Raw genomic sequence first — 27132 nt, forward strand, 5'->3', positions numbered from 1 at the left:
TGTGTAGGATTCAGCAGTCGTAACTGTATTGTCCATCTACATGGGTGTCATGAAGTTCACCACTTCTGTCTTAAGAAGCATGAAATGGGCTTTGGAGACATTTTTTACAGTGGTTTCCTTAATGGGGGCTGGGGGCGGGATGTGGATATCTAGGGTGATTAGCTTATGATCAGATTTGACCAACAAGGAGTTGACTTCAGGTGTGGAACACCAGTCACTCATGTTGGTAATGACTAGGGCTAGGATATTGCTGCCCCTGGTGGATGTGTTGATTAGTTGATCCAGGCCATTGGAATTTATGAATTCCAGAAAGTGTTGAGCAAAGGAGTTAGTACATGAGTAGTTTTCCCAGTTAATGGTGGGGTAGTTGAATCTGTGTTTACTACGCTAATAAACACAAGGGCATCTTTAAGCCTAGCCATGCATCCCTAAACACGGTCAAGGTCTGATACCATTGGTAAATGTACGCAGGGTTTTGGGAGCTGAAACATCTACAAGTCGAGGTGTGGGAGTTGAACCATCCACAGCTTCCCTGTGCCCAACAGAGATATTGCACTTGATTTGCATTAGGGCAAAAAACTGCTTCACCTGAATGGGGAGCCTGTTCCATATAGTGTGTAGTCTCAGGCTTATATACCTGTCTCTCCAGCATGTCCTATATATACTACAGGCAAGGTGTAGGTCGGTAGAACAGGTAATTCTTGTGCTACTTGTTTCATGGATATACAAGAGGTCCACAGTGGGGTCTGACACTGCCCTGTATGGCAGGCAAACACCTCCACTCCAAAGCATGCAGGAGACGGAATACATGGATAGGGCCTTGACATGGTCTGCACAGGATGTGTTATGTATACCATGTAGTGCTGTACTGAGGAACCTCTATGGATGTTACAGTTGTTGGATATGCCTAGATACTTAGATACCAAAGGTGGCATTGCACCAATGATAGGTCTGATGAATGCCAATTACAGCAGAACAATGGCTTCCTTGGATTTACATGCCATACTTTTGTTTTTAAATTGTGCAACACAGGATGATGCTCACAATATTACAGAAATGTGACAGTCAAAGGGTAGATCACTATCTGTGCCCATAAGTCACTGACTACCCGGTCAACTCTTCAAGGTGTGCTGGCAATATGATAGTTACCAGGGGTGGATGACTTTTCCAAAGGATAGTATTGTGCATTTCTTGGTATTTAGTGTTAGCAATTGACTCTGGCAACTGTATGTCTGTGGCAGTCCCTCCTGGAGAACATTTGTGTCAGTGTGGCATTCAATGACAGCTCTTCATTTGCATGATGTCTGCAATGACTAGAATGTTGGAGTGTGTGTCGTTTTTACTTATGGGCTTATAGGTTGGTCCTCCATGAGATGTCGCTCTATGTGTTGATATGTGTGTTGTTTTCACAGAGTGCATATGGGGCTGCTGAGGGTATTTGTTATCTGGACTTTCTCTATGAGGTGTTTGTGGTTTATGTAGGCTACATGTCAGTGCCTCATGTCCTGTCTGCTTTGGATTTTGTGTGATGAGTGTGGCATGTGTACCACTGACTACCTTACTGACATTAGGAGTACTTTAATGTGAAAGCTTTGACTCCAGTGACATTGTGTGCATACATATCTCACAAACCTTATCAGTTTGATTATGAAGTGGTTGTTGGTAAGGAATGGGCAATTTCTACATTGCCTCAGGATGCCCATATCCACCAGAGTGGTAAAGGTCACAGTGGAAATTCTCATATCCATGGCAACAGATCCTTTATTATTGACTAAACAGCTGTATTGAAAATATCACTCAGTGTCACAAGTATCTGATCCACAACTATGGGGACAAATCTTGACAATGCATGCTGGTTGTCCTATGTGCAACTCAGTATTGGAGGTAATGCAATCATGGTATCTAAGAAAAATGTCACCCAATGTGTCTGAGTTTGTACAGAGCACCACCAAACACTGGCAGAGAAATGGATACATATACCCTATAAAGGTAAGGATTAAATATTTAGGCAGTTATTCTAAAGCTACACACTAATCCAGAAGTGCGTACTGAAAGCAATTATCTTCTGAAGAATACTGAAAAGAGGTGATTGGCCTGAAATGCTGCTGCCGCCTGGCTACTACTACTGCTGGTCTCAACATGGCCTCACTCTGATGGGATTAAAGCTCCTATTGTTTGTCTCTCACCAGTCGCAAAACATTAACACCAAGCTCAAGATAAGAAGCAGGCCACAGCCTGTTTGTTGACCCACACACTTGTCCCACATGATGCAAGGCTCTGTAGGCTAGGTTCTAGCCTTTTCCAGGTAGATGCCTTCATTTTGCAACCAGACCAATCATTTGATGTTTGCGCTTATTATGCCTTGGGTTCCAAGGGTCGTAGCATTGGACTAGGGTACTAACCTGATGATGACTAGGAGCACAGCTGCTGCATCACAATATAATGTTAAGTCTCAGATGACATCGATGTCAAAGGTTGCTCTATCAAGCTCCACAGTGGCACTGATCTATGTTAGGTAGCAGTTTCACAGCAAATAATTCAGCCTGCCCTTCAACAGCGTAAAGGTGATGATCTGTGTGACATGGATGTGAGTTCTACTGCAGAGGGTTATCCGCCTTTGGACAATGTCTCTGTCCTTCCCACATGTCCTAGGTATGTCATTGTGTACATTAATGTTCCTGGAATACAAAACTGTGTTTCCACATCATTTCACACAATATCCATTTGCTGTCTGGTTGTCTGACAGACATTGTAGACTTGCAAGGCTAATGTAATGACTGCACAGTTGGACAAGGTTTCTGAGCATGCGCGGACACGCACATCTTCACTGCAAAGAGTGCCTACAGAGAGTGCATTTGAGGCTGTGAACCCCAAGGGTGTAGAATCATGACCCTTACTTTGCTGGAGTTGTACATTGTCACATTTGTAAGCATGCTATTGTGACCCTACCTAATAACAGGATTATGGGTCATGCAGGTGCACAAGCCTGGCAAAGCAGCATACTCAATCTACCATGTTATCCCACACTGTCAGGTACTGTTTTACCTTAGAATGACACCATAAAGGTAATAATTTGTTACATCTAAGCATCTGTCAGGCCACTTCCTAACCATGGTCTGTTGTGACGTATTCAGAAGCAATAATCTATTGCTAATGGCATTATCGCTGACTGCTGCAGAGATGTCGACAGTATTCCCAAAGTTATATTCCTACTCCACACAAACACAGTGTGTGAAAGATGCAGCTACATTAAAAACCTTGAATCTATGCTGTCTCACACACCTGTCAGTACATATGCCAATGAACGAGGTGTCAACATGCCGAACTAACTTCCTAGTCCACCCAAACCTACATCACACATACCTACATATGAGGAGGTCCATACCATAGGTTCATAGGTAGGTACTAGGCTATTGGCCCTGGGGCCAATATAAGGCTAGCCAAAAAGGTTCCCTGGCTTTCACCACCCAAGAAAATTATTTTCCTATGCTCCAGTCAAGCAGTGTTACAGAAGTGATCCCCAGGGTGAATTCTCTATTTCCCATCCAGTCATCAAGATTTTTCTTAAAGAGGCCCAATGGGGAGCTTTGCTTGACATGAATGGGTAGTTTGTTTCAGAGTATGGGAAGTCTCTGGGACAGGAATCTATCCCTCCAGCATGTTCTTTTTATTGTGGTGACAAGGTTTAGGTCCCTGGAGCATGTGGTTTCGAAAGATTGGGATTTCTTTAAGTGTAGTATGTGCAACAGCTCTAGGTTTGACATATTTTTGTATGTTAGGCAGAGATCGCCTCTGAGTAAGCGATATGCGGCGAAGTAGAGCTGGAGTTTTTTGAGACGGTCTGCATATGGCATCTTTTTGAGGCCAGTAATGCCCTTAGTGAGGTATTTCTTTGGCCTTTCCAATTGTTGTAGGTGTCTTGTAAGATACATGCCAAACAGGGCATTGTACTCTATAATGGGTCTAATGAGGGATGTGTAGAGAGGAACAATGACCTCCTTTTTTCTAGAGGAGAACCCTTTTGTGATGAGGTGTGCCACTAGAAGGATTTCCTAACTACTGTGGTGATGTGGTTATCAAAGGAGAGACTACAGTCCACCTGTGTCGCGAGGTCTCTTATCACACTTTCAGTGTTTAGTGAGCTACCACCTATGTGGTAATTCATGGGTACCGAGTTATTTCCAAAGAGGATGACAATGCACTTCTTGGCATTAAGCTTGAGGCCATGACTTTGACACCAAGCATCTGTCTCTGTGAGCCCTTCTTGTAGAATGTCTACATCATTAGGTGATTCTATTATGGCTCCCAGTTTGCAGTCATCTGAGAACTTTGTTAGCCAAAGACCTTCTTTGCTGGCCTGCACTTCAGAGAAGTAGGTGCCGAACAGGGGAGGACCCAGGACCAAACCCTGTGGTACTCCACTTGTCACTGGTCTGAAGTCAGACTTGGAGTTTGCTACTTTTACTGTGTGGGTTCTGTCAGTGAGCCAGTTGGCCACCCATCTTGTTACATAGGGATTTATCAGGGAACTGACAAGATATGAAAACGGAACTGGAAACTAGATAAATAACGAAGTAAACTGATGAACGAAATAAGAACTCGGGTTTAATAAACTAAGCGCTTTTGGAAGGTTCAGTGCCCTTCCTTACTCAGAATTAACAAACAAACGAGTACACAGGCAACAATTTACATTTAAAAATATTGGTTAATCAAGATGTTAATTAATTAGAGCAATCATGTGACAGCTATCATCATCTCGACCTATTGGTCTTTAAACGAGTTGCAAGTTAAAAGACATAAAATGTTTGTCAACACAACATTAAAAATAAATCCATATAAAACTGTAAATGTGTGTTAAGAACAATCAGCCTTATTTCATGCATTCCCAAATATGCATAACAATTGTGAAAATACTTTTTTATATGTATATATGTATATATATATACAAGAAATGCCTTTCAAGAACACAATTAGCTAGCTGTAGCTTTAAAAGAAGCCAGCCTAAAAATAGTATTAAATCTCAAGAGAAATGTGTAAGGGAACCTCCAATACAAAAAAGCTAACTACTATTTTCCAATATGGATATTCAACAAAATAATGTATGTGTGTATACATAGTTGTAACTATAACAAAATGCTTGCATCTTAAAGCTGCCTTATAAAATTATCTATTTAAGGCTAGTTTTTTCAGGATGCAAGCAATTGATATTTGTTCGTTTAAACCTGGGGGGGCAATGAGCTGCAGTTTTTATTTGCCAAAACAATTCTTCCATCTCGAGCTGAATTTGCCATGGGCCTATGTATGGAGTGTCATCTACCTGTTTCAATACTGTAAATTTAAATTGATGATTTGGATATTCAATCAAGTGGCAAGCTAAGGCATTTATTTGTTCTTTTTTTGTTATAGCGTAAGTGTGCTCATAAATACGCTGTTTCAGCTTGCGCTCTGTCTTTCCTATATAGAAAGCGTGGCAAGCAGAACAGGTTGCTATATAAACCAATTCCCTAGTGTGGCAATTAAATTTGCCTCTAACTTTATATTTAATATTGTTAATCTTTACAAAATGTCCCTCTCTTATGAGCCTACACTGTCTACAAGAACCACATTTTACCATACCTGTTGTGTGTGTTCTTGTCTTAGGTTTACCGGCTTCTAGTAAGGTTTTGAGGTTAACCCCTCTTCTAAATGTGATAGCTGGAGGACCTTCAAACTTCCCCTGGAAATACCTATCGTTTGATAGGATTCTCCAGTTTTTGCATAAAATGTCCTTAATAAAGTAATGGTCTATGGAAAAGGTACATAAGAACCTTAAACTGTACTGGTGATCATTATTAGTTAAGATGGTGTGTTGCCCCCCATTATTTTCACATTCATCTATGTGTGGTGGCAATTGTGTACTTAAAATAGGGCTAAAATGCCCTGCGTTACGCTTGTGTACGACTTCTTCCATAATCTCCACTACCATGTTGCATGGGTAACCTCTATTGTAAAACATATTGGAAAGGTTAACACATTCAATTAGAAAATCAGCTTCTTCAGTAACCATCCTAGCTGCCCGTACCATTTGCCCTTTTACCACGGCTTTCTTTTGGTGGTACGGGTGACAGCTAGAGTAGTGTAGGAAGCCATTAGAATATGTAGGTTTTCCGTAGATAGTGCTTTTAAACCTTAAATTTTGCTCATCCCTGTGTAACAAAATATCCAGAAAACTAATCTTAGTATAATGGAATTCATAAGTGAATTCCAAAAAATTAGTTAAGTTAGAGATGGAAGCAGTAAAAGAAGACATTCCTTCACATAGCCTGAGGTGAGGCTATGACTGAACATGGTACTTAGGTGGGGTGCCAGCTCATTCTATAGGTTGTGCAGTATGCAGCCTGGGATGTTGTCTGGTCCCATGGATGCTGTGTTCTTGGCTTTGGAGAGTGTGGTCTTTACTTGTTCATCCATGATTACAGGGGCTTTGCAGTCTACTGGTATTTAGATGGGCCCTGTGGGGGGTAAAGTTAGCACTGAACTCATCTGCCAGGATGTTGGCAATATCGGTTGGTTCTGTACATTTAGTGCCATTGTGCTGTAGCTCAGAACAGATCTGAGTGCTGCCATTGAGATTCTTGACATAGCTGTAGAATGCTTTGTGGAAGTCTTTGGAATCAGTGGCGATTTTATTTTCATAACTGGCTTTGGAAGATTTTATGAGGGATCTCAGCTTCTTGCTGAGGCTGACCGGGGAGATCCTCCAATCTTGGGATTTTACTTTTTTTTTTGCAACAGCTTCTTCCTTATGTTGTAGAGTTTGATTATGGCAGGGGACCACCAGATTGGCTTCCTTTGTTTGGAAGATAGCATCTTGGTTCTGTTGGGGATGACACGATCCACACACTTGTGTATGTGCATATACAGTGCATTTGCATAAGATTCAGCAGTTGTACCTCTATTTTCCATCTGCAGGGGTGTTGTGAAGTTTGCTACTTCTGTCTTAAGAAGCATGAAGTTGGTTTTGGAGTAGTTTTTGACAGTGGTTTCCTTAATGGGGGGGTGGGGGTGGGATATGGATGTCTAGGGTGATTAGCTTGTGGCCAGATCTGACCAGTAAGGAGTTGACATCTTGTGTGGAACACCGGTTACCCATACTGGTAATAACCAGGTCCAGGATATTGCTGACCCCGGTGGGGGGTGTGGACAAGCTGATCCAAGGCGTTGGAATTTATGAATTCCAGAAAACGTTGAGCAAACGAGTTGGTACATGAGTAGTTTTCCCAGTTGATGGTGGGGTAGTTGAAATTGCCCATAATAAGGTATTGGGTTGTAACTTAAGAATTTCCAGTATCTTAAGAAATGAAGAGTGGGAATCCTGGGGCATGGTGGGAGATCTGTAACAAGCTACAAACGTGGATTGCAGTTTTTCCCAGTGTTAGTTGCACAAGGATAATTTTGGATGCATTATGTTGAGCAACTAACCTGGAGGTGTGTATATCCTTAATGAATATGGACACACCTCTGCCTTTAGTGTTTCGGTCCAGGTTAGGTGGCCGAAAGTTATGGTATGAATTATAGCCTCATAATGCAGGGGTGCTCTCTGGAGCCTTGAACCAGGTCTCTGTCAATGCAGAGATGTCAATGTTCTCCATTTTAAGGAGTGCCTCATGTGAGCGCATTTTGAGGTTTAGACTTCTAGCATTGAGTAGCATTACCCTCAGAGTTTGCTTGCTTGTACCTGTTACGGTGGTGAATTTAGCATTTGAACCTTGCCTAAAAAAGGCACTGTAGGGGTGGCAAGAGCCTTAGCCAGTATCCGGAATCCCAGGGGCGACAGGTGCAGACCATCTCTGTCATAGCATCATGGTCTCTCGACCATGTTATCCCAGGCAGACAGATACTGGATCCCCTTAGAATGACACCAGAAGCTTAGCCAATTGTTGAAGTCAGTCATTTTGTCCTTGTACTGCAGTGTTATTCTAGGTGATGGCAGGATGCTACTCAGGGCTAGGGTCATACCTGCCTGGGATACAAGATCTGAGAGCTTTTCCATGTCTCTTTTCATGTAGTCCAGGGAGGTATGTCTCAGGTCATTCACACTAACATGGACAATGACAGAGTCTTATTTGTACTTGTTGTGGAGTGACCTGAGTGCGTGCATTATGTGGTGGATCCTGGCACTCAACAGGCAACTGACAGTAACTTTCTCCTTGTTTAGCCTGGTGAGAGGGACATCAGTGTACCTGACTATATAATCACCTATGACTAGTGTGGTGGGTACGTTGTTTTGCCTTATGGGCTGAGGTTGAATGGCACACTGATTTTGGGGGCTATGTGTCATTCAGGTAGTGTTTGGGGGGGGTTGTCTGCGTTTCAGCTTGGAAGGTCTCTGTTGTTTGGACAGATTTTTATTGACAGCCTTCATGAATGTGGGTGTGTGCTTTGTGTTTCTATGTGTGGGTTTTGGTAGTGGGTGGGTTTTGAAGGACTATGTGTTGAGTGTGGTGTGGTGCAGGTGTTAAACTTCTCCTCTTGACTGTCTAGTCCAGTCTTGGCTGGTGAGAGCTTGGCTTCCAGTTTGGCTATACAAGTGCATCTCTCACAGGTTGTAGTGTTGGGTGGTAGGGGAAGAGGGTTGTCAGTGTAAAACATCAGTCCCAGGTCTCAAACCCATGACCCTGTACACTACAGTCAGAGCAATGTACCACTACACCAACGTACCTAAACACGAGATATCTTACAACTATAAATGCAAGCACACTACACATAATACTACCTCTACAGAACACAGTACACACAATGGCTAATGCATCACTGTCTCGCTGGTCAAACCCTTACCGCAAAACACAAATTCAGACATATTAGTCACTGGTGATTGCATCATGAGTCACATTGATGTCCTTCTCACCAGGCTAGATAAGGGAAAGGTCATGGTCAGCTGTCTGTGAGATACCAGGATACGGCATATCACACATACAGTCAAATCTGTCAACAGCAGGTACTGTTATGACTGCATCATAGTTCCTGTTGGTGTGTAAGACTTGAGATGTACCTCTATGGACTGTGTGATGACAAACATGAATGAGCTCTCGCACTGTGTGTCACAGGCAGGTATGCCCTTGGCCATCAGCTACATTTTACCTTCATCTAGGATGCTGCCTCAATACAAACAGAAGATGATTGACTTCAATAATAGGCTTAGGGTCTGGCATCAGTCTAAGGAGATCCACTATCTATAATCAAAATAAAATAAAATAAAGAATATAAACCAGAAACAGCCAGGAAAGCTCCACTTTATTACATATAATTCAAAACAACTAAGCGCTTTCGCCAGTAAACCATCTGGCTTCTTCAGAGTCATTTTGAAAAAATTTAAACAATTACTTAAATATTCACCATTAACCAATCAATCAATCAACAATCATTGCATCATAAGTAATTAATTAACTCATGAATAATGACTTGGTTGGACCACACCATAAAATCCATTGTCCTAATGCATCTTATATACTGAATGTATCGCTCAACATGAAACTCTCTTAAAATTCCTTAAAAAATAAATAATATTTTATATATATATATATATATATATATATATAAACAATCTAACCTTATAAAACCATACCCATTTGTTGTTTAAAGGGTTCATTGTTGGGTCAAGTGCAGTCACTTTGTAATTCACTAAGCTTGCAGGTCTGTCTAAATAACATTTGCCTGTTGCTTCAACACTGGGGCAACAGAAATATCATTTAAGCCTGGGTGACACATGGCATTAAGTCTTAGCTGACACCCAAGTTCCTTCTCCTCAACTTTCAGTTTATCATTACCTCCCCTTTCATTTGGAAATACACGATCAATAACAAAAAAAGTAATTTTTTTGAAATTAAGGCATTCACAAATACGTAAAAATAAAGCATTATGCTTATCTTTGTACTTGATAGCCCTTAGATGTTCGTCAATCCGATCGTGGAGCCTACGTGTTGTCATTCCAAAGTAGAATCTGTGACAATTGATACACGTTGCAACATACACTACCACTGTAGTGTTACAATTATACCTACTTGGGGAAGGGAGAGTCCTGTCATAACATTGTATGGATACATATGGTCCATCATTAATGTATCTACAATGTCTGCAGGCCCCACATTTAACCATAAGGGAATTTTGCCTTCTGATATTGTTTCCCTCAAAAATGTTCTTAATATTCTTTCCTCTACTATATATTATTCTGGGTTTATTCCCCACCATTGTCTTGGTTAGCTCATTCAAACTTATGTTCCAAACTTTTGTAATAGTGGATACAAGTATAGGAGCTGTGTGGTTGTATCTCAATATAAAGCCTGCAGAATAGTTTTTATGTCTAGGATTTTGTATACTCCCCTCCCCTGCTCTCAGGATCAGTGAAAAACAGGTTTCCCTTTTCTTAATAACTTCTTCCCTTGTCCTAAGCAGCATTTTCATGGATATCCTCTACTAAGGAACATCCCTATAAGGGTGTACAATTCATTTTTAAACATCTCATTGTCACTAACTAAATGGGATTATCTCACCATTTGTCCCTTGATATCACTATTCCTTTGGTGTAAAGGGTGACAGCTGCTGAAATGTAACAAGGCATTAGAGAAGGTCTCCTTTTTGTAAATGTTGCTTTGTAGACCCTCCTGTGTTTTAATTAAGTGCCTGTCCAAAAAGTCTATTTCGGTTGGATGCCAATGACTAGTAAATTTAAAAAATGTGGTGGCATTATTCAGATATTCAACAAAATTTTGAGCCTCGTCTTCTGATCCCCTCCACAGGATGAGTATATCATCCAGAAAAAAGGTTATACAACAAAATTTTGTTCACAAAAGAGGAAGAAAAAATGAATGTATCTTCCCATTGTAAAAGAACCAAATGGGCGAATACGGGGGCACATTTGGCCCCCATGGCCACTCCAGCCACTTGATGGAATAATTCTCATTCAAAACTGAGACAATTGTTTTTGAGTACAGTTTCCATCAATTCAACTAGAATATTTATTTTGGAACTTGGAATCCTCCTGTTTTTGAGAAGACTCTCTCTAAAATTATCTAACCCCACTTTGTGGAGAATAACTGAAACTAAATTCATCACATCAACAGTGAGAAAGGAAAAGTCTTCATTGGCCCCTATTTTTCTTAATCATTCTAAACAGTGCCAAGAGTCATTAAGTATGTGTTCAGCATCACTAACAACCCCACTAGCCCATTCATCAACAAAAGCTGCTAGGGGGGGCTCCATCTTTGAGCCCCTCACTGCCACAATGGGCCTAAAAGGTGGATTATAAATATGTTTGTGTACTTTTGGGATGCCAAACAGAACTGGGATCATAGGATGTTCCACACTTAAAAATTTAAAATCATTCTCATCCAAAGCTACTTGTAAAGGCTGTCAAGCAAGTGTAAATCAATGCTGACATAGGCTCTGTTCAACTCATTTTCTGAAACCCTATTATAGGTGGTGGAGTAATTTAAGATTTCATACATCCTGGACACATAATCAATGCGAGCCATAATTACTACTACACCTCCTTTGTCGGGTTTCATGATTCTCACCTCTTTGTTCCTGGCTAAATCTAATAATGTCTTTCTTTCATCAGGTCTAAGATTGTCATTGCATTTCTAATTATCAGAAAAAACTGATCTAAACTCTTTTTCACATAGTCTTTCAAAAAAAATAATATCACTATTGTTGGGAGGTACTAGCACACTCTTTCTCTTCAATGTCCTTACCACATTATTATTCATGGTTAATTGGTCATCGAAAAATAACTTTAAATTCAACCATCTCGTGTATAGCTTAAGACTAATTAAAACATCAGCTATATCAAGCCGAAAATGTGGCACAAACGTATTTCCTTTCCTAAGTACATCACGGTGTATTTCACCAATATCCAAATTACTAAAATTATAAATTGTGAACCCTTGTTTTTTGATTTGCACACAATTCATTCCACTGTATTGTCCCTCAACCAACATGTTTTCAATGTAGTCAAAATCAGTCAATGTAAAATCCACCAAAGTGTCATTATTTATACTAGTTATCTCCTCCTCACTCATTGGCGTTTCCTGCTGGGGTGACCATTGTATTGATTGTTCCCATTATAGTTGTTCCTGGAACTCTCATGCTTGTCCCTCAACCACTCGGACCTCCTCACTTGGGGAATTTGCTCCAAAAAAACAGTAATGTTGGTTGTGATGACCTTCTCTGCCATTATCATTAATGTTAGGGGGAGGGTCATGATTCAATTGAACCATTTTGCCATCAACCTCAAGTTCGTTGGTTGAGTCTGGTCTCTTTTTACCCCCAGCAGGCTATGCTAAATTATTTTTATAGTCTTTTTGGTCCTTCATTAATTTTTTCTGTTTCACAACATTTTTCTTAACAAAATCTTCCACATTTTTTAACACTTTGTGATAACTACAACTATACTGAGCAAAAAGTAAATCATTGATTATATTTTCATTTAAAGTCTTTATCTCGTTCTCTAATAATGCCAACTTACTTTGATTACTTCTGATAATATCCAACATTTCAAGTCCTGCTTTGTCAAAGAGATCCGTCAGTTCATGAAATGCAGTTGTTCCTGATCTATTCCAAAAGGTTGTTTCCATAATCTTAGTCCCTTGGGGACTTGTTTTAATGTTAGCGATTTGTTAAGGAACACATCGTCTAGTTGGAGAGCCCTGTATTTCTCGCACAGACTCTCAAAATTATCAATTTCTTTCTAAAGAGGAGGCATCCTGTTTCTCTCTTCATTCAAGTCAGAGAAACTGATTTCTGGCAACCTTAACCAGTTTGTGATGTCACATCCTTGTACCGACCGGCGGTTAATTGTGCTGCTGGTAGTGTTCACCTCGTCCAGCAATGGAGTATGCAATGTGAATAGTTCTGCCTGTGTATTAGTAAGTGTACTCAGCTCTGCCCAATTAGATTAGCTCCTTCATGTGTCAGCATTGCTGTTAATCTCTGTACTGACGAAATTAGTTCTTCAAGCAAGGCTTCCATATTATTTTGAATGCAGAACAAATCCAAGCCATAATGGTATCTGAAAAAACAAAACCAAAATTACGATGTACCCAAATAAGGTTAAACTAGTAATAATCAAAATAAAGTAAAATAAATAATAAACCAGAAACGGACAGAAAAGCTCCACTTTGTTTCATGTAATCCAAAACGACTAAGCACTTTTGCCAGTAAACCATATGGCTTCTTCAGAGTCATTTTGGAAAAAATTGAAACAATTACTTAAATATTAACCCTTCATCATCAGCCAAGCAATCGACAATCATTACATTATAAGTAATTAATTAACTCATGAATAATGAGTTCCTGTCTCCTTCCTGTCTCCCTTGGTGTACCCCAAGGTTCTATTTTGGGCCCTCTTCTATTCTCAATCTTTATAAATGATCTATCTGTTAGTACCCCCCAAGCTATATCCATTCAAGACGCAGACGACTCCACATTAATATCCTCAGCTACAGGGGCTTCTGAACTGCAGTCCCTCACCCAAAATGTCTTCCAGCTAGAAGAATGTTTTTTACAGTGTTATCTCCTCCTTAACCCTAAAAAGACTAAACTACTGCTGTTTACTCCTACACAAAAGTCCACCCATTTGCCTTCACTATCAAATCTAAAAATGGCATAGTTATATCTCCTGATACTACTACTAAACTCTTAGGAGTAACTATTGACCACAACCTTAACTATGATACTCATACCAACACCACAATAAAATCAGTTAACCAAAAACTAGGCTCCCTCTATAAAATTAAACCCCTCCTTACTCCCATTGCTAGAACTATTATTGCCCGCACCCACCTTATCTCAACTCTCTTTTATCCATCTCCTATATATACAAATCTATCTAAAAGCAACCTCAACAAGCTGGCAATCTCATACAATAATATTGCTAGATTTGCTACTAGCTCCCCTTTCAGAACTCACCACTGCCAAAATCTAAATCAACTGGGCTGGCTGGAATTGCATAATCAAATTCTATTTCTCCAACTGATTATTACCCATGAAATCCTTTATCAACCAGGTAACACACCGATTCTCACAAGTCTAATCATCCCATATAAAAATCTTACAAACCTCCACTCAGCAAATAAACTACTGGTATCGAGACAAAAACCCAACAATAAAGCAGGAGATTCCCTTTTCTCTAACACTGTGGGTAAAACCTGGAACATACTTCCCAGTGAACTCACATCTCTTTCTTCAACTACACTATTTAAAAAGAAACTCAAATTATACCTTACAACCCACTGGCCATGTCCCTGTACTAACCCTGACTAAGATATTTTCTCCTCCTGGTATCCTATGCTATAGCACAATTTACTACTCACTTTATAGCCACTTTAAAATCCCTACGTTCTAAGTTGGACCTATTGTACCTAGGAAAAACTGTATGGACATCTCTCTGTCTTATTTCTACTGCCCCTCAACTAATTTGCCCTATTCTGCTTATAACTAGTCTGTTCTCCTGTGCCTTACTCATAACTTTCATTTGGGAATCCCCTACATTCTTCTGAATACTTTTTTCTTCTTGCAGTGTTTGGTTTAAAAAAAAAATGTCATCCAAAGGGTGGGGGGGAATTCATCTTATTTGTTCTATTTTTACCTATCATGCATGCTAAAGCTACCATGTAACACCTGTTTTGTCTGACAAATAATATGTAACTGTAGTTAAATGTTCTATTTGTTAGTGTCTTTTATGTGGAGCTTTTCTCCCTGGGCCTCTACTGAAAATGGACATATATCTAGTTAGACTAGCCTGGTCAACAAATGTAAAATAAAATAAATAAAAATAAATCAAATAAAATAATGAATTGGTTGGACCACACCATAAAATCAATTGTCCTAATGCAATAAAATATTTAAAATTTAGGTTTTAAATTTGAAAACCATATCCATATGTTGTTTAATGGGTTCATTCTTGGGTCAAGTGCAAAATCACTTTGTAATTCACTAAGCTTGCAGGTCTGTCTAAATAACATTTGCCCATTGCTTAAATACTGGAGCAATAGAAATATTATCATTTAAGCCCGGGTGACACATGGCATTAAGTGTTAGCTGCCACCTAAGTTCCTTCTCCTCAACTTTCAGTTTATCATTATTGCCCCTTTCATTTGGAAATTCACTATCAATAACAAAAAAAGTAATTTTTTTGACATTAAGGCATTCACAACTACGTAAAAATAAAGCGTTACACTTATCTTTGTTCTTGATAGCCCTTAGATGTTCGTCAATCCGATCGCGGAGCCTACGTGTTGTCATACCAACATAGAATCTGTGACAGTTGGTACATGTTGCAACATACACTAACAACATAGTATTACAATTACACCTACCTGTGCAAGGGAGAGTCCTGTCATAACTTTATATGGATGCATACGGTCCATCATTGATGTATCTACGTCTGCAGGCCCCACATTTAACCATAAGGGAATTTTGCCTTCTAATATTGTTTCCCTCAAGAATGTTCTTAATATTATTTCCTCTACTATATATTATTCTGTGTTTATTCCCCACTCTGTCTTGGTTTGTTCATTCAAACTTAAGTTCCAAATGTTTGTAATAGTGGATGCAAGTATAGGAGCTGTGTGGTTGTATCTCAATATAAAGCCTGCAGAATTGTTTTTCTATCTCGCATTTTGCATACTCCCCTCCTCTGCTCTCAGGATCGGTGGATCCACTATCTGTCAGCCTGGGATGACATGCTCAACAGACCTTGATGCTTTGCCACAGATGGTCATCTGTCACACCTGGATTTTGGCTACTGGCCAAGGCAATTACCACCTCCATAGTGCCCTTTTTAGGTGGTGTCTCAAGGACAAAATTTCCAATGTAAAAAACCCCATGTACAAACAACCTCAAGGTTATTCTGCTAAATGCTAGTAGTATCGACAGGAAACTGCACTCACTGGAAACTGTCCTCACCTTGGAACACGCAGACCTTTGTGCAGTCGCACACACCTGGTTCAAGGCTGTGGAGAGCACCACAGCCATACCAAGCTACACCTCCTTCTACACATGCAGACCTGAAACTGAAGGCATGCAAAGTAATGGAGCCAGTGTATAAATATTCATTAAGGATACATACACACCCACACTGGCTACACAGTATGATCCCATGGATGCACTTCAGGTACTATTGATTGTTTGTGGGGCACCTAGTCAAGTCATTCCCAGCTACAGGAGCCTATCCATAAATCAGGGCACCTACTCTACTTATTTAGATCTATATGAGTCTATCAAGATACATCCAGACACCATGGTTTGGGATGACATTTACTACCCAACTGGGTAGATTACTCATGCTCAAACTCACTTGCCCAAAGGTTACTTGACTTCATTATCTCTAATGGCCTGGACCAGCTGGTTGACACTCCCAAAAGGGAAGCTAATATACTGGATTGAGTATTTACCAATCTGGGTAAACACTGTAGCACTCCCACTGTGAGGTCCTCCCTTGTGAGAGCTGACCACAAATTGGTCTCATTCAAAGTAGGCGTCATATCTCACCACCCCCCTTGCAGCAAATACACTAAAGACATTCACCAATCCAGATTATAAGCTCCTATGGGATGCTATAAATAGCATCACTGTACCTCCTCCATCAAATGTAACTGGCAATTTGCAGAGCTCTACACCAATGCTTTATGCAAACACCTGTGTGACTGCATTGACTTGGCTATACCTGACATGAGCACAACAAGCTCCTCATGGTGAAGCAAATCTGCCTGGTGGACAACTACCAGTAACATGCTTTAAATAATAGTAAGAAATTGCTGTATAAGTGGCATAGTTATATCTCCTGATACTACTACTAAACTCTTAGGAGTAACTATTGACCACAACCTTAACTATGATACTCATATCAACACCACAATAAAATCAGTTAACCAAAAACTAGGCTCCCTCTATAAAATTAAACCCCTTCCTTACTCCCATTGCTAGAACTATTATTGCCTGCACCCACCTTATCTCAACTCTCTTTTATCCCTCTCCTATATATACAAATCTATCTAAAAGCAACCTCAACAAGCTGGCAATCTCATACAATAATATTGCTAGATTTGCTACTAGCTCCCCTTTCAGAACTCACCACTGCCAAAATCTAAATCAACTGGGCTGGCTGGAATTGCATAATCAAATTCTATTTCACCAACTGATTATTACCCATGAAATCCTTTATCAACCAGGTAAAACACCAATTCTCACAAGACTAATCAGCCCATATAAAAATCATACAAACCTCCGCTCAGCAAATAAACTACTGGTATCGAGACAAAAACCCAACAATAAAGCAGGAGATTCCCTTTTCTCTAACACTGTGGGTAAAACCTGGAACATACTTCCTAGTGAACTCACATCTCTTTCTTCAACTACAGTATTTAAAAAGAAACTCAAATTATACCTTACAACCCACTGGCCATGTCCCTGTACTAACCCTAAGATATTTTCTACTCCTGGTATCCTATGCTATAGCACAATTTACTACTCACTTTATAGCCACTTTAAAACCCCCTACGTTCTAAGTTGGACCTATTGTACCTAGGAAAAACTGTATGGACATCTCTCTGTCTTATTTCTACTGCCCCTCAACTAATTTGCCCTATTCTGCTTATAATTAGTCTGTTCTCCTGTGCCTTACTCATTACTTTGATTTGGGAATCCCCTACATTTTTCTGGATACTTTTTTCTTCTTGCAGTGTTTGGTTTAAAAAAAATGTGTGGGGGGGGGAATTCATCTTATTTGTTCTATGTTTACCTATCATGCATGCTAAAGCTACCATGTAACACCTGTTTTGTCTGACAAATAATATGTAACTGTAGCTAAATGTTCTATTTGTTAGTGTCTTTTATGTGGAGCTTTTCTCCCCGGGCCTCTACTGAAAATGGACATATATTTAGTTAGACTAGCCTGGTCAACAAATGCAAAATAAAATAAATAAAAATAAATCAAATAAAATAATGAATTGGTTGGACCACACCATAAAATCTATTGTCCTAATGTAATAAAATGTTTAAAATTTAGGTTTTAAATTTGAAAACCATATCCATATGTTGTTTAATGGGTTCATTCTTGGGTCAAGTGCAAAGTCACTTTGTAATTCACTAAGCTCACAGGTCTGTCTAAATAAGATTTGCCCATTGCTTCAATACTGGAGCAATAGAAATATTATCATTTAAGCCCGGGTGACACATGGCATTAAGTGTTAGCTGCCACCTAAGTTCCTTCTCCTCAACTTTCAGTTTATCATTATTGCCCCTTTCATTTGGAAATACACTATCAATAACAAAAAAAGTAATTTTTTTGACATTAAGGCATTCACAACTACGTAAAAATAAAGCGTTACACTTATCTTTGTTCTTGATAGCCCTTAGATGTTCGTCAATCCGATCACGGAGCCTACGTGTTGTCATACCAACATAGAATCTGTGACAGTTGGTACATGTTGCAACATACACTAACAACATAGTATTACAATTACACCTACCTGTGCAAGGGAGAGTCCTGTCGTAACTTTGTATGGATACATACGGTCCATCATTGATGTATCTACGTCTGCATGCCCCACATTTAACCATAAGGGAATTTTGCCTTCTAATATTGTTTCCCTCAAGAATGTTCTTAATATTATTTCCTCTACTATATATTATTCTGTGTTTATTCCCCACTTTGTCTTGGTTTGTTCATTCAAACTTAAGTTCCAAATGTTTGTAATAGTGGATGCAAGTATAGGAGCTGTGTGGTTGTATCTCAGTATAAAGCCTGCAGAATTGTTTTTCTGTCTCGCATTTTGCATACTCCCCTCCTCTGCTCTCAGGATCGGTGGATCCACTATCTGTCAGCCTGGGATGACATGCTCAACAGACCTTGATGCTTTGCCACAGATGGTCATCTGTCACACCTGTATTTTGGCTACTGGCCAAGGCAATTACCACCTCCATAGTGCCCTTTTTAGATGGTGTCTCAAGGACAAAATTTCCAAAGTAAAAAACCCCATGTATAAACAACCTCAAGATTATTCTGCTAAATGCTAGTAGTATCGACAGGAAACTGCACTCACTGGAAACTGTCCTCACCTTGGAACACACAGACCTTTGTGCAGTCGCACACACCTGGTTCAAGGCTGTGGAGAGCACCACAGCCATACCAAGCTACACCTCCTTCCACACATGCAGACCTGAAACTGAAGGCATGCAAAGTAATGGAGCCAGTGTATAAATATTCATTAAGGATACATACACACCCACAGTGGCTACACAGTATGATTCCATGGATGTACTTCAGGTACTATTGATTGTTTGTGGGGCACCTAGTCAAGTCATTCCCAGCTACAGGAGCCTATCCATGAATCAGGGCACCTACTCTACTTATTTAGATCTATATGAGTCTATCAAGATACATCCAGACACCATGGTTTGGGATGACATTTACTACCCAACTGGGTAGATTACTCATGCTCAAACTCACTTGCCCAAAGGTTACTTGACTTCATTATCTCTAATGGCCTGAACCAGCTGGTTGACACTCCCAAAAGGGAAGCTAATATACTGGATTGGGTGTTTACCAATCTGGGCAAACACTGTAGCACTCCCACTGTGAGGTCCTCCCTTGTGAGAGCTGACCACAAATTGGTCTCATTCAAAGTAGGTGTCATATCTGACCACCCCCTTGCAGCAAATACACTAAAGACATTCACCAATCTAGATTATAAGCTCCAATGGGATGCTATAAATAGCGTCACTGTACCTCCTCCGTCAAATGTAACTGGCAATTTGCAGAGCTCTACACCAATGCTTTATGCAAACACCTGTATAACTGCATTGACTTGGCTATACCTGACATGAGCACAACAAGCTCCTCATGGTGAAGCAAACCTGCCTGGTGGACAACTGCCAGTAACAGGCTTTAAATAATAGTAAGAAATTGCTGTATAAGGGTAGGAAGGAGGGAGGCCCCCTGCCAAACCAGAAACACTCCCTCCTCAGCTTAAACTAGCAAATGAGTGTTGTTGCAAAGTCCCCTAAAACAAAGTTTGGGTCCAAATTAGCCTCCTTCACAAAGGACAACAACAAGACATTCTACAGTTACATCTGTAACCCAAAAGGAAAGACCCACATTTGTGCCAAACTCATAGTTAATCATACCACATATACAGAGCCTGTTAACATAGCTAACCTGCTGGCTGACAGGTTCTGTGAAACCATCACTTGCCTGTCCCCACCACATGTACCTCATGACATCCCTATCATCTGTCCCCTACTGTACATCTCTAAAGAGCAGGTTGAAAATGGCCTCTCTAAGGACAAAAACACAGCATCTATGGAACCTGACTACATCCCAGGCTAAGAACTACATGGGCTCCAACATGGAGTACCAACACCATTGGGAGCTCTCTGTAATCATAGTGTAACCACCAACTTTGCCCCAGCTGACTGTAAAATGGCCACAGTTATCCCCTTGCACAGAGGTGGTGCATCCATCGACCCAGGAAACTATATACATATTATCCTGATTAGCCATATCTGCAATGCCATGGGGCAAATCATCATGTACCTTATCAACAAAGAAATAGGTAAGCTCCACACAGTTGACCTTACACAGTTTGGATTTGTCAAAGGGAAATCATGCCTGTTAAACCTGGAGGACATCTTTGAGACAGTCACCAAGGAACTGGATGAGGGGAAATCTGTGTATACAGCCTACCTGGACTTATCCAAAGCATTTGACACTATCCCCCACTCAGCCATCATTGACAAACGCATCTAACTAAGCAGCAACCCTTATATTATTAGAGGAGTCATTCAATGCCTCAGTGATAGAAGTCATAAAGTGAAAATAGGGGAATCCACCTCCAAATGCAGTGATATAACCAGTGGTGTGCCACAGGGTTTAGCCATGGGTCCTGTACTGCTTGTAATCCATTTCACCAAAGTACAAGCACAAAATATATGTCTGATGCTGATAAAGTTTGCTGATGCCTGCAAACTGGGACTGGTCATAGAATCTCCAAAGTATGTCAACACACTACATGAGGGTCTTACTTGAACAAATGATTGCTGCCAAAGTCATGGCCTTAAAAGCAATGCAAATATATGTATTATCATCACTTTCAGTAGCACCAATGTTCCTGCTAAATACCACATCAATAGCAACACCTGGCATACATACTCAGGGGTGGGAGACCTGGGCACACAGGTTGACAACTAACTTACCTTAGTTCGCCATGTCTCCACAGTGGTAAGAAGAGCATTCTATCATGTCCATGTAATAAATGAGGGCACTGTGTCCAGAAAAAGTATACATTATAACGTCCATGTACTCTTCCCTCAGTAAACCAATACTTGAGTGCAATGGTCCTTTTGGTATATACCTTTCCAAGCAGCTGCCACAACTGGAGAGACCACATAGGTTCCCCACAAGTAATTCAGATGTTCAGCATCTGTCCATGGGGATCATCTGAAATCACTGTCACTTTAGTGTGCATCACACAGACTACTCAGAGGTGATTTCTGCATTGCATACGAGGCAATCTCTGACCCTGCCGTATTGGAAATGTTGCATATCCTAGACCACATCATCTCTCCATCCTTCCACTATGGACTCTCCACTTCACTCTTCCTAACTATAATCACCCCTAGATTCTTTTGCCCCCCCTATTTACCTGCCCGCTCTTTCTGGATCTCCTCCTCCTTCTACGACACCATCTTTATTCTCCTGAATTTCCCTGGTCCCTTGAGGAATAGTGCTCATAACTGGCTATTTGTTGTTAAGACTCTCAACTGTTGTAGCTGTCCTTACTGCTATTTAGCAGAATGGTATTTATGTTAGCCGCTTGTTTCTGCATTAACTAGATACCATGTGCAGTTTAATTTTTTTTGCTGTTTTATACTCTATATGATATGTTATTAGTCCTTGTTGACAACTGTGGACTGTTACCAGCCCAAACTAACTACAATTGGAAAGGCTTTGATTTAGATGTGTTAGTAGAGAAATAAAGTGTTGAGGATTACGGACTTGCATAACGGCCAACTTGATAAGTGCTGTGCCTCCGTAGGGACTGCAATTGCAAACAAGTTTAAGCAGGTACTAACACTCTGTAGGTATTTCTTCCTTATTTGCCCTAGTATCTCTAATGTTTCCAAGATACATTGTTTTATATCTCAGCTATATTTTTGATGTGAAACCCATATCTTCTTATTGCTAACAGAGGACGAACAGTCTATTTATTTTTCTTATAATAAATGCATATATTTTTTTTAACCAGCAATTTTTTATGTCTATCTTGAAGCTTTCTATTACTATCTTAGTATTCTTGTCCCTGTTATATGAAGGCTTGTATCCCTAAATTGGCAGATACCTATTATTTCATTAAGAGTTCATAAGTAGATTGCATGGTATACCCTCTCCTACTCAAGCGTTCCTGTAAGCAAACGCTGTTTATTCCCATTAGCTAACCTCGGGGACTAGGTTTGTATGTCTTTTCTGGCTCTACAACAAAGCTTGGCTACCATTGTCACTGTATTATGGGATTAACCTTACTTTTTACTTCAACTTGCTTACATGCTTAACAGAATTACCCGGACCTTATCGACCTTATTCATCAAGTGCTGGTGTAGCACTCCTATTGGTAACCCTCTAACAAGCTGGTCTGCTAATTCTAATATAGGCATTATATTGCTTCCTGGGCTTTTTAACCTGTCCTATAAGATAGAACTGCTTTCCTAATCTAATCTTAAGAACTTTAATCACGGTGGGAGAAACATACATTGATCAACACCATTTTTTATGGAACTAGTTTAACACATCCTGTGTAATCGCATTAACTCTCATTTAGTGCATTGTTAGTTTCAGTGATTTGTATGAATTACTTTTTACATGCTCTTTAATTGTTACTGTTAGAGAATCTCAACTGTGACTGCTTATATCTGCTTGCTTATCTGATGGCATTGAATGTACCTGTAAATGCTGACTGAAATTAGTAACCATTGCATCCATTAATAGTCTATTTTGTTTTGCTCGGATATACCTGTGTCTTACCTAGATTGCTTTTACTGTACAGCATATTTTTTAATTGTTTGTCTTCTCACCTAAAAGTTTTTTATCTTTCTATCCCTCTTAGCTCTCTACCTCCTATCCTATACTAAGCTGCTTGATCTTTCAGGACTTTCTGCTTTTTGTCTCTACCATCCCAACATCTGGCCAAGGAAACCTGCTGCCCCAACTCATATATTGTGTTCCCAGCTACCAAAAAGGACTAAGAAAGTATGTTCCACCTTGGATCTACCTATTAAGCTGTATTATTTATTTATACCTATCTAGTACCATGAGAAACTAAGCTAGCGAGCAGGGAAACCAGCAGCAACGTTCTTCTCCCCTACACCCCAATAGCAATCTGGTATTTTCCTCCCATTACCTTTTGTTAACTGTAACTCCATCTTGTAGCTTTATCTAATATTTATACCTTTGTGTACTATACTTTCTGCCCACTAGGTGGCACTCTACTCCAGTCTAGGGTTACACCCTGTACTCCACCTTCCCAAATATCTACTCTTAATACTCTTGCATCTCTTATCCCTCGACTAGTTGCTAATCCTCCTGCTACTTTCACTATACTGTTGCCTTTTTTCCTCCCTCTAACTGTACTCTGTTTTTTTTTCTGCCCTTTATTCCACAAACTTCTCTCCTGCATTTACCATACTCTACTCACCTGGATATACTTAACTTGCCTCAGGAGCCTGCTGTTGTCTCTGTAGACTCTCCTCACTCTGCTCCCCTACCCCACCCCAGTGGTCCTACCTTTATACTTATAAAGCCACACCCCCTAATTCCTATCCAACAGTCATCCACAACTCATCAGACACATACCATCTGCACACCCACTCACATGACAACTACTCTCAATTACCTCTTACACACCTTAATACTCCACACTCTCTTTACTCCCACCTCCTAATTCTTAACTATATTCTATCATCTCCTTTACCATGCCCTTAACCTATACACTCACCTACATAAAACTACCTCTCCTACTCTCACTACTATCTATCCTTTCTATTCCCTATACTCTCACCTTTTATGAAAACCTACAAACCACATCATCTCACCAACCCCTTAAACAAACATTAGTAATAAATGAGCTTGTATTCCAAAGCCATTCTAACATAACATCCACCTCAACCTATCTATCACCTAAATATCACAGAGTTGCCCATTTCTCATTTACACTATATAGGAAATCACAACCTAATGACAGCAAACCACTGAAGCATCCTTATAGCCCAATTAGACATCCTCTCCTTCACGGTGACATTCATCCCAACCTAGGACCAAATAACAACACCCTAACTCACCCCTCACCCCTCTTCACTCCCTGTACAAGCACAAATTCTCTACTCATAGCTCATCTCAATATAAGAAGTGTTAATAAAGTAAGCCAACTACACGCTCTACTAGATACTCACTCTTTCGATATATTATGCTTAACTGAAACCTGGCTTAAACCAGCTACAAAAGACAATGAAATACTCCCACCTGGTTATAATATCTTGAGGTTAGACCGAACTACCAAAAAAAGGTGGTGGGGTAGCAATACTGCACAAATCTCATTTACAGGTCATTACTAACCACCTCTAGAAACTAATGTGGAAATTCTTATCTCCAAACTCCAGCTCAATACAACTAAATCTATATACATAATATGCTCCTACCTACCCCCAGGCAATAACATTAGCATCTTAGAAAATATCCTCTGATGGCTTTCTACATCCTTCCCTCAAGAAACCATTATACTCGGCGATTTTAATATAGACTGGAACACCTGTACCACTCCAGGACCCACAACCCATATAAACCTCTATGGCTTCTCACAAACTATTACTACCCCCACCAGAATCCATAAACCCAGCTGCAAAGAAAGTATATTAGACTGGATCTTAATTAACAGCCACCCTCTCTCCTACAAAGTAGGTATCCTTCCTGATGATATTAGCGACCATTCACTAACCTATCTATCTAGACATAAATCCTTTATCCCAAATCAAACCACCTTTAAAATCACCCGCAACAAAAAAAATTTTGATCCAGCCAACTTTCAGGCTAAACTTCAAGCCTGTGACTGGTCACCCCTAAGGCACCTGCCAATTGATGATGCAGTATCCCATTTTAACTCCAAATTCCTACAAATTTTAGAATTCCACACCCCCTCATGCTCTATAAGAACTAGATACAAAACAGCCCCATGGCTCACTAAAGAAACCAGACAACAAATCCTACAAAGAAATAAAATCTGGTCCAAATGGAGAAACACTAAAGACCCAATTTATCAGTAGTACTTTAGACAGCTAAGAAATGCCACCAAAAAATCAATAATTCAGGATAAAAAAAACTATTTCTTTAAACTCCAACAAAATCACCATAATCAACCTCAAAGCTTCTGGTCAGGCATAAATAAACTTTTACATCCAGGCCACTCCAAAACACCTACCCCATCTGGTCTTTCCCTAAACTCTCCTACCCAGATTGCTGATGCTTTCAATACCTTTTTTACTGAAACTGTACAATCTCTAGCTAACACCTTACCACCTGTTAACTCTACTCTCATCCCCAACTACCTTAGCAGCTACCTTTCACTTAAAACCTATTCCTACAACCCTCATCTACACTCTACTTCATAAACTTAAACCTTGTACTCCCTCAGCGGATCTCCTACCACCTGAATACCTTCAAACTGCTGCAAAAGCTCTTGCCTATCCCATTTCAATTCTAATCAATAGAACCATAACTGAAGGCTCCATTCCCTCACTCTGGAAAATCTCTCACATAATCCCACTTCACAAAGGAGAGAATTCAACTGAACTCTCTAACTTTCGGCCCATAGCCATATTATCACCACTAGCCAAAATAATGGAAAAATGTATCCATCAACAATTCCTTGACCACATTCTCCAATATAACCTACTAGCTGACTGTCAACATGGTTTCAGACCATTCCACAGTACCACCACTGCTCTCCTATCCTTTACAGACTGCATTAATAAACATCACAAAAATAACACGCACTCCTCTGCTCTGTTCATTGACCTCTCTAAAGATTTTGATATGGTCAACCATCAAATACTACTCAACATACTCAAATCTTTCTCATTTGACACACAGGCACTACAATGGTTCAAATCCTATATGCACAATAGACAGCAGGCTGTCCTTTGGGATAATAACCTATCCACACTTCTCCCTATTACCCTTGGTGTCCCTCAGGGTTCTATCCTGGGACCTCTACTCTTCTCCATATTCATTAACGACCTTTCTACTAATTTACCTCTACCTACCAGCATAACACGCAGATGACTCCACTTTGATTTGTAAAGGAACCACCTCATCTGAACTCCAGTCCATCACCCAAACAGTATTTAACCAAGTAGAAAACTGGTTCCAACAATGTCGCCTCCTCCTTAATGCAAAAAAAACTAAACTATTACTTTTTCTCCAACTTTTAAATCCACCCCAATGGATTTCTATTATATCCATCGACGGTACTATCATAGCTCCTGACCCAACTACAAAACTATTAGGTGTATTGATTGACCATAACCTCAACTTTGACTCACATATTAATGCCACTATTAAAACTGTAAACAGAAAACTTGGATCCTTATATAGGATAAAACCTTTTCTCACCCCAGAAGCCAGAACTACTATTGCCCAGACCCATCTGATCTCCACCCTCCTCTATGCATCACCAATTTATACTAATCTTTCCAAAAGCACCCTAAACAAATTGTCCACTTCTTACAACAATATTGCCAGGTTTGCTACTGGGTCCTCATTTAGAACTCATCACTGCCTAAATCTCAAACTTCTTGGATGGCTTGAACTAAATAACCAGCTAGAATTTCAACAACTCTCCATTACCCATAAAATTCTGTACCAGCCCAGTAATACTCCTATTCTCAGTAGCCTCATCCCCCCTACACAAACCTTACTAACCTTCGCTCAGCAAATAAACTACTGGTTACCATCCAGAAATCCCACAACAAGGCTGGTGATTCTCTTTTCTCTAATACAGTAGGGAAAATTTGGAACAAGCTTCCCACAAAACTTACATCTCTCTCATC

Source organism: Protopterus annectens, chromosome 14.part0 (genome assembly GCF_019279795.1).
Source record: "Protopterus annectens isolate FY-2018-M chromosome 14.part0, PAN1.0, whole genome shotgun sequence".
NCBI classification, from domain to species: domain Eukaryota; kingdom Metazoa; phylum Chordata; order Ceratodontiformes; family Protopteridae; genus Protopterus; species Protopterus annectens.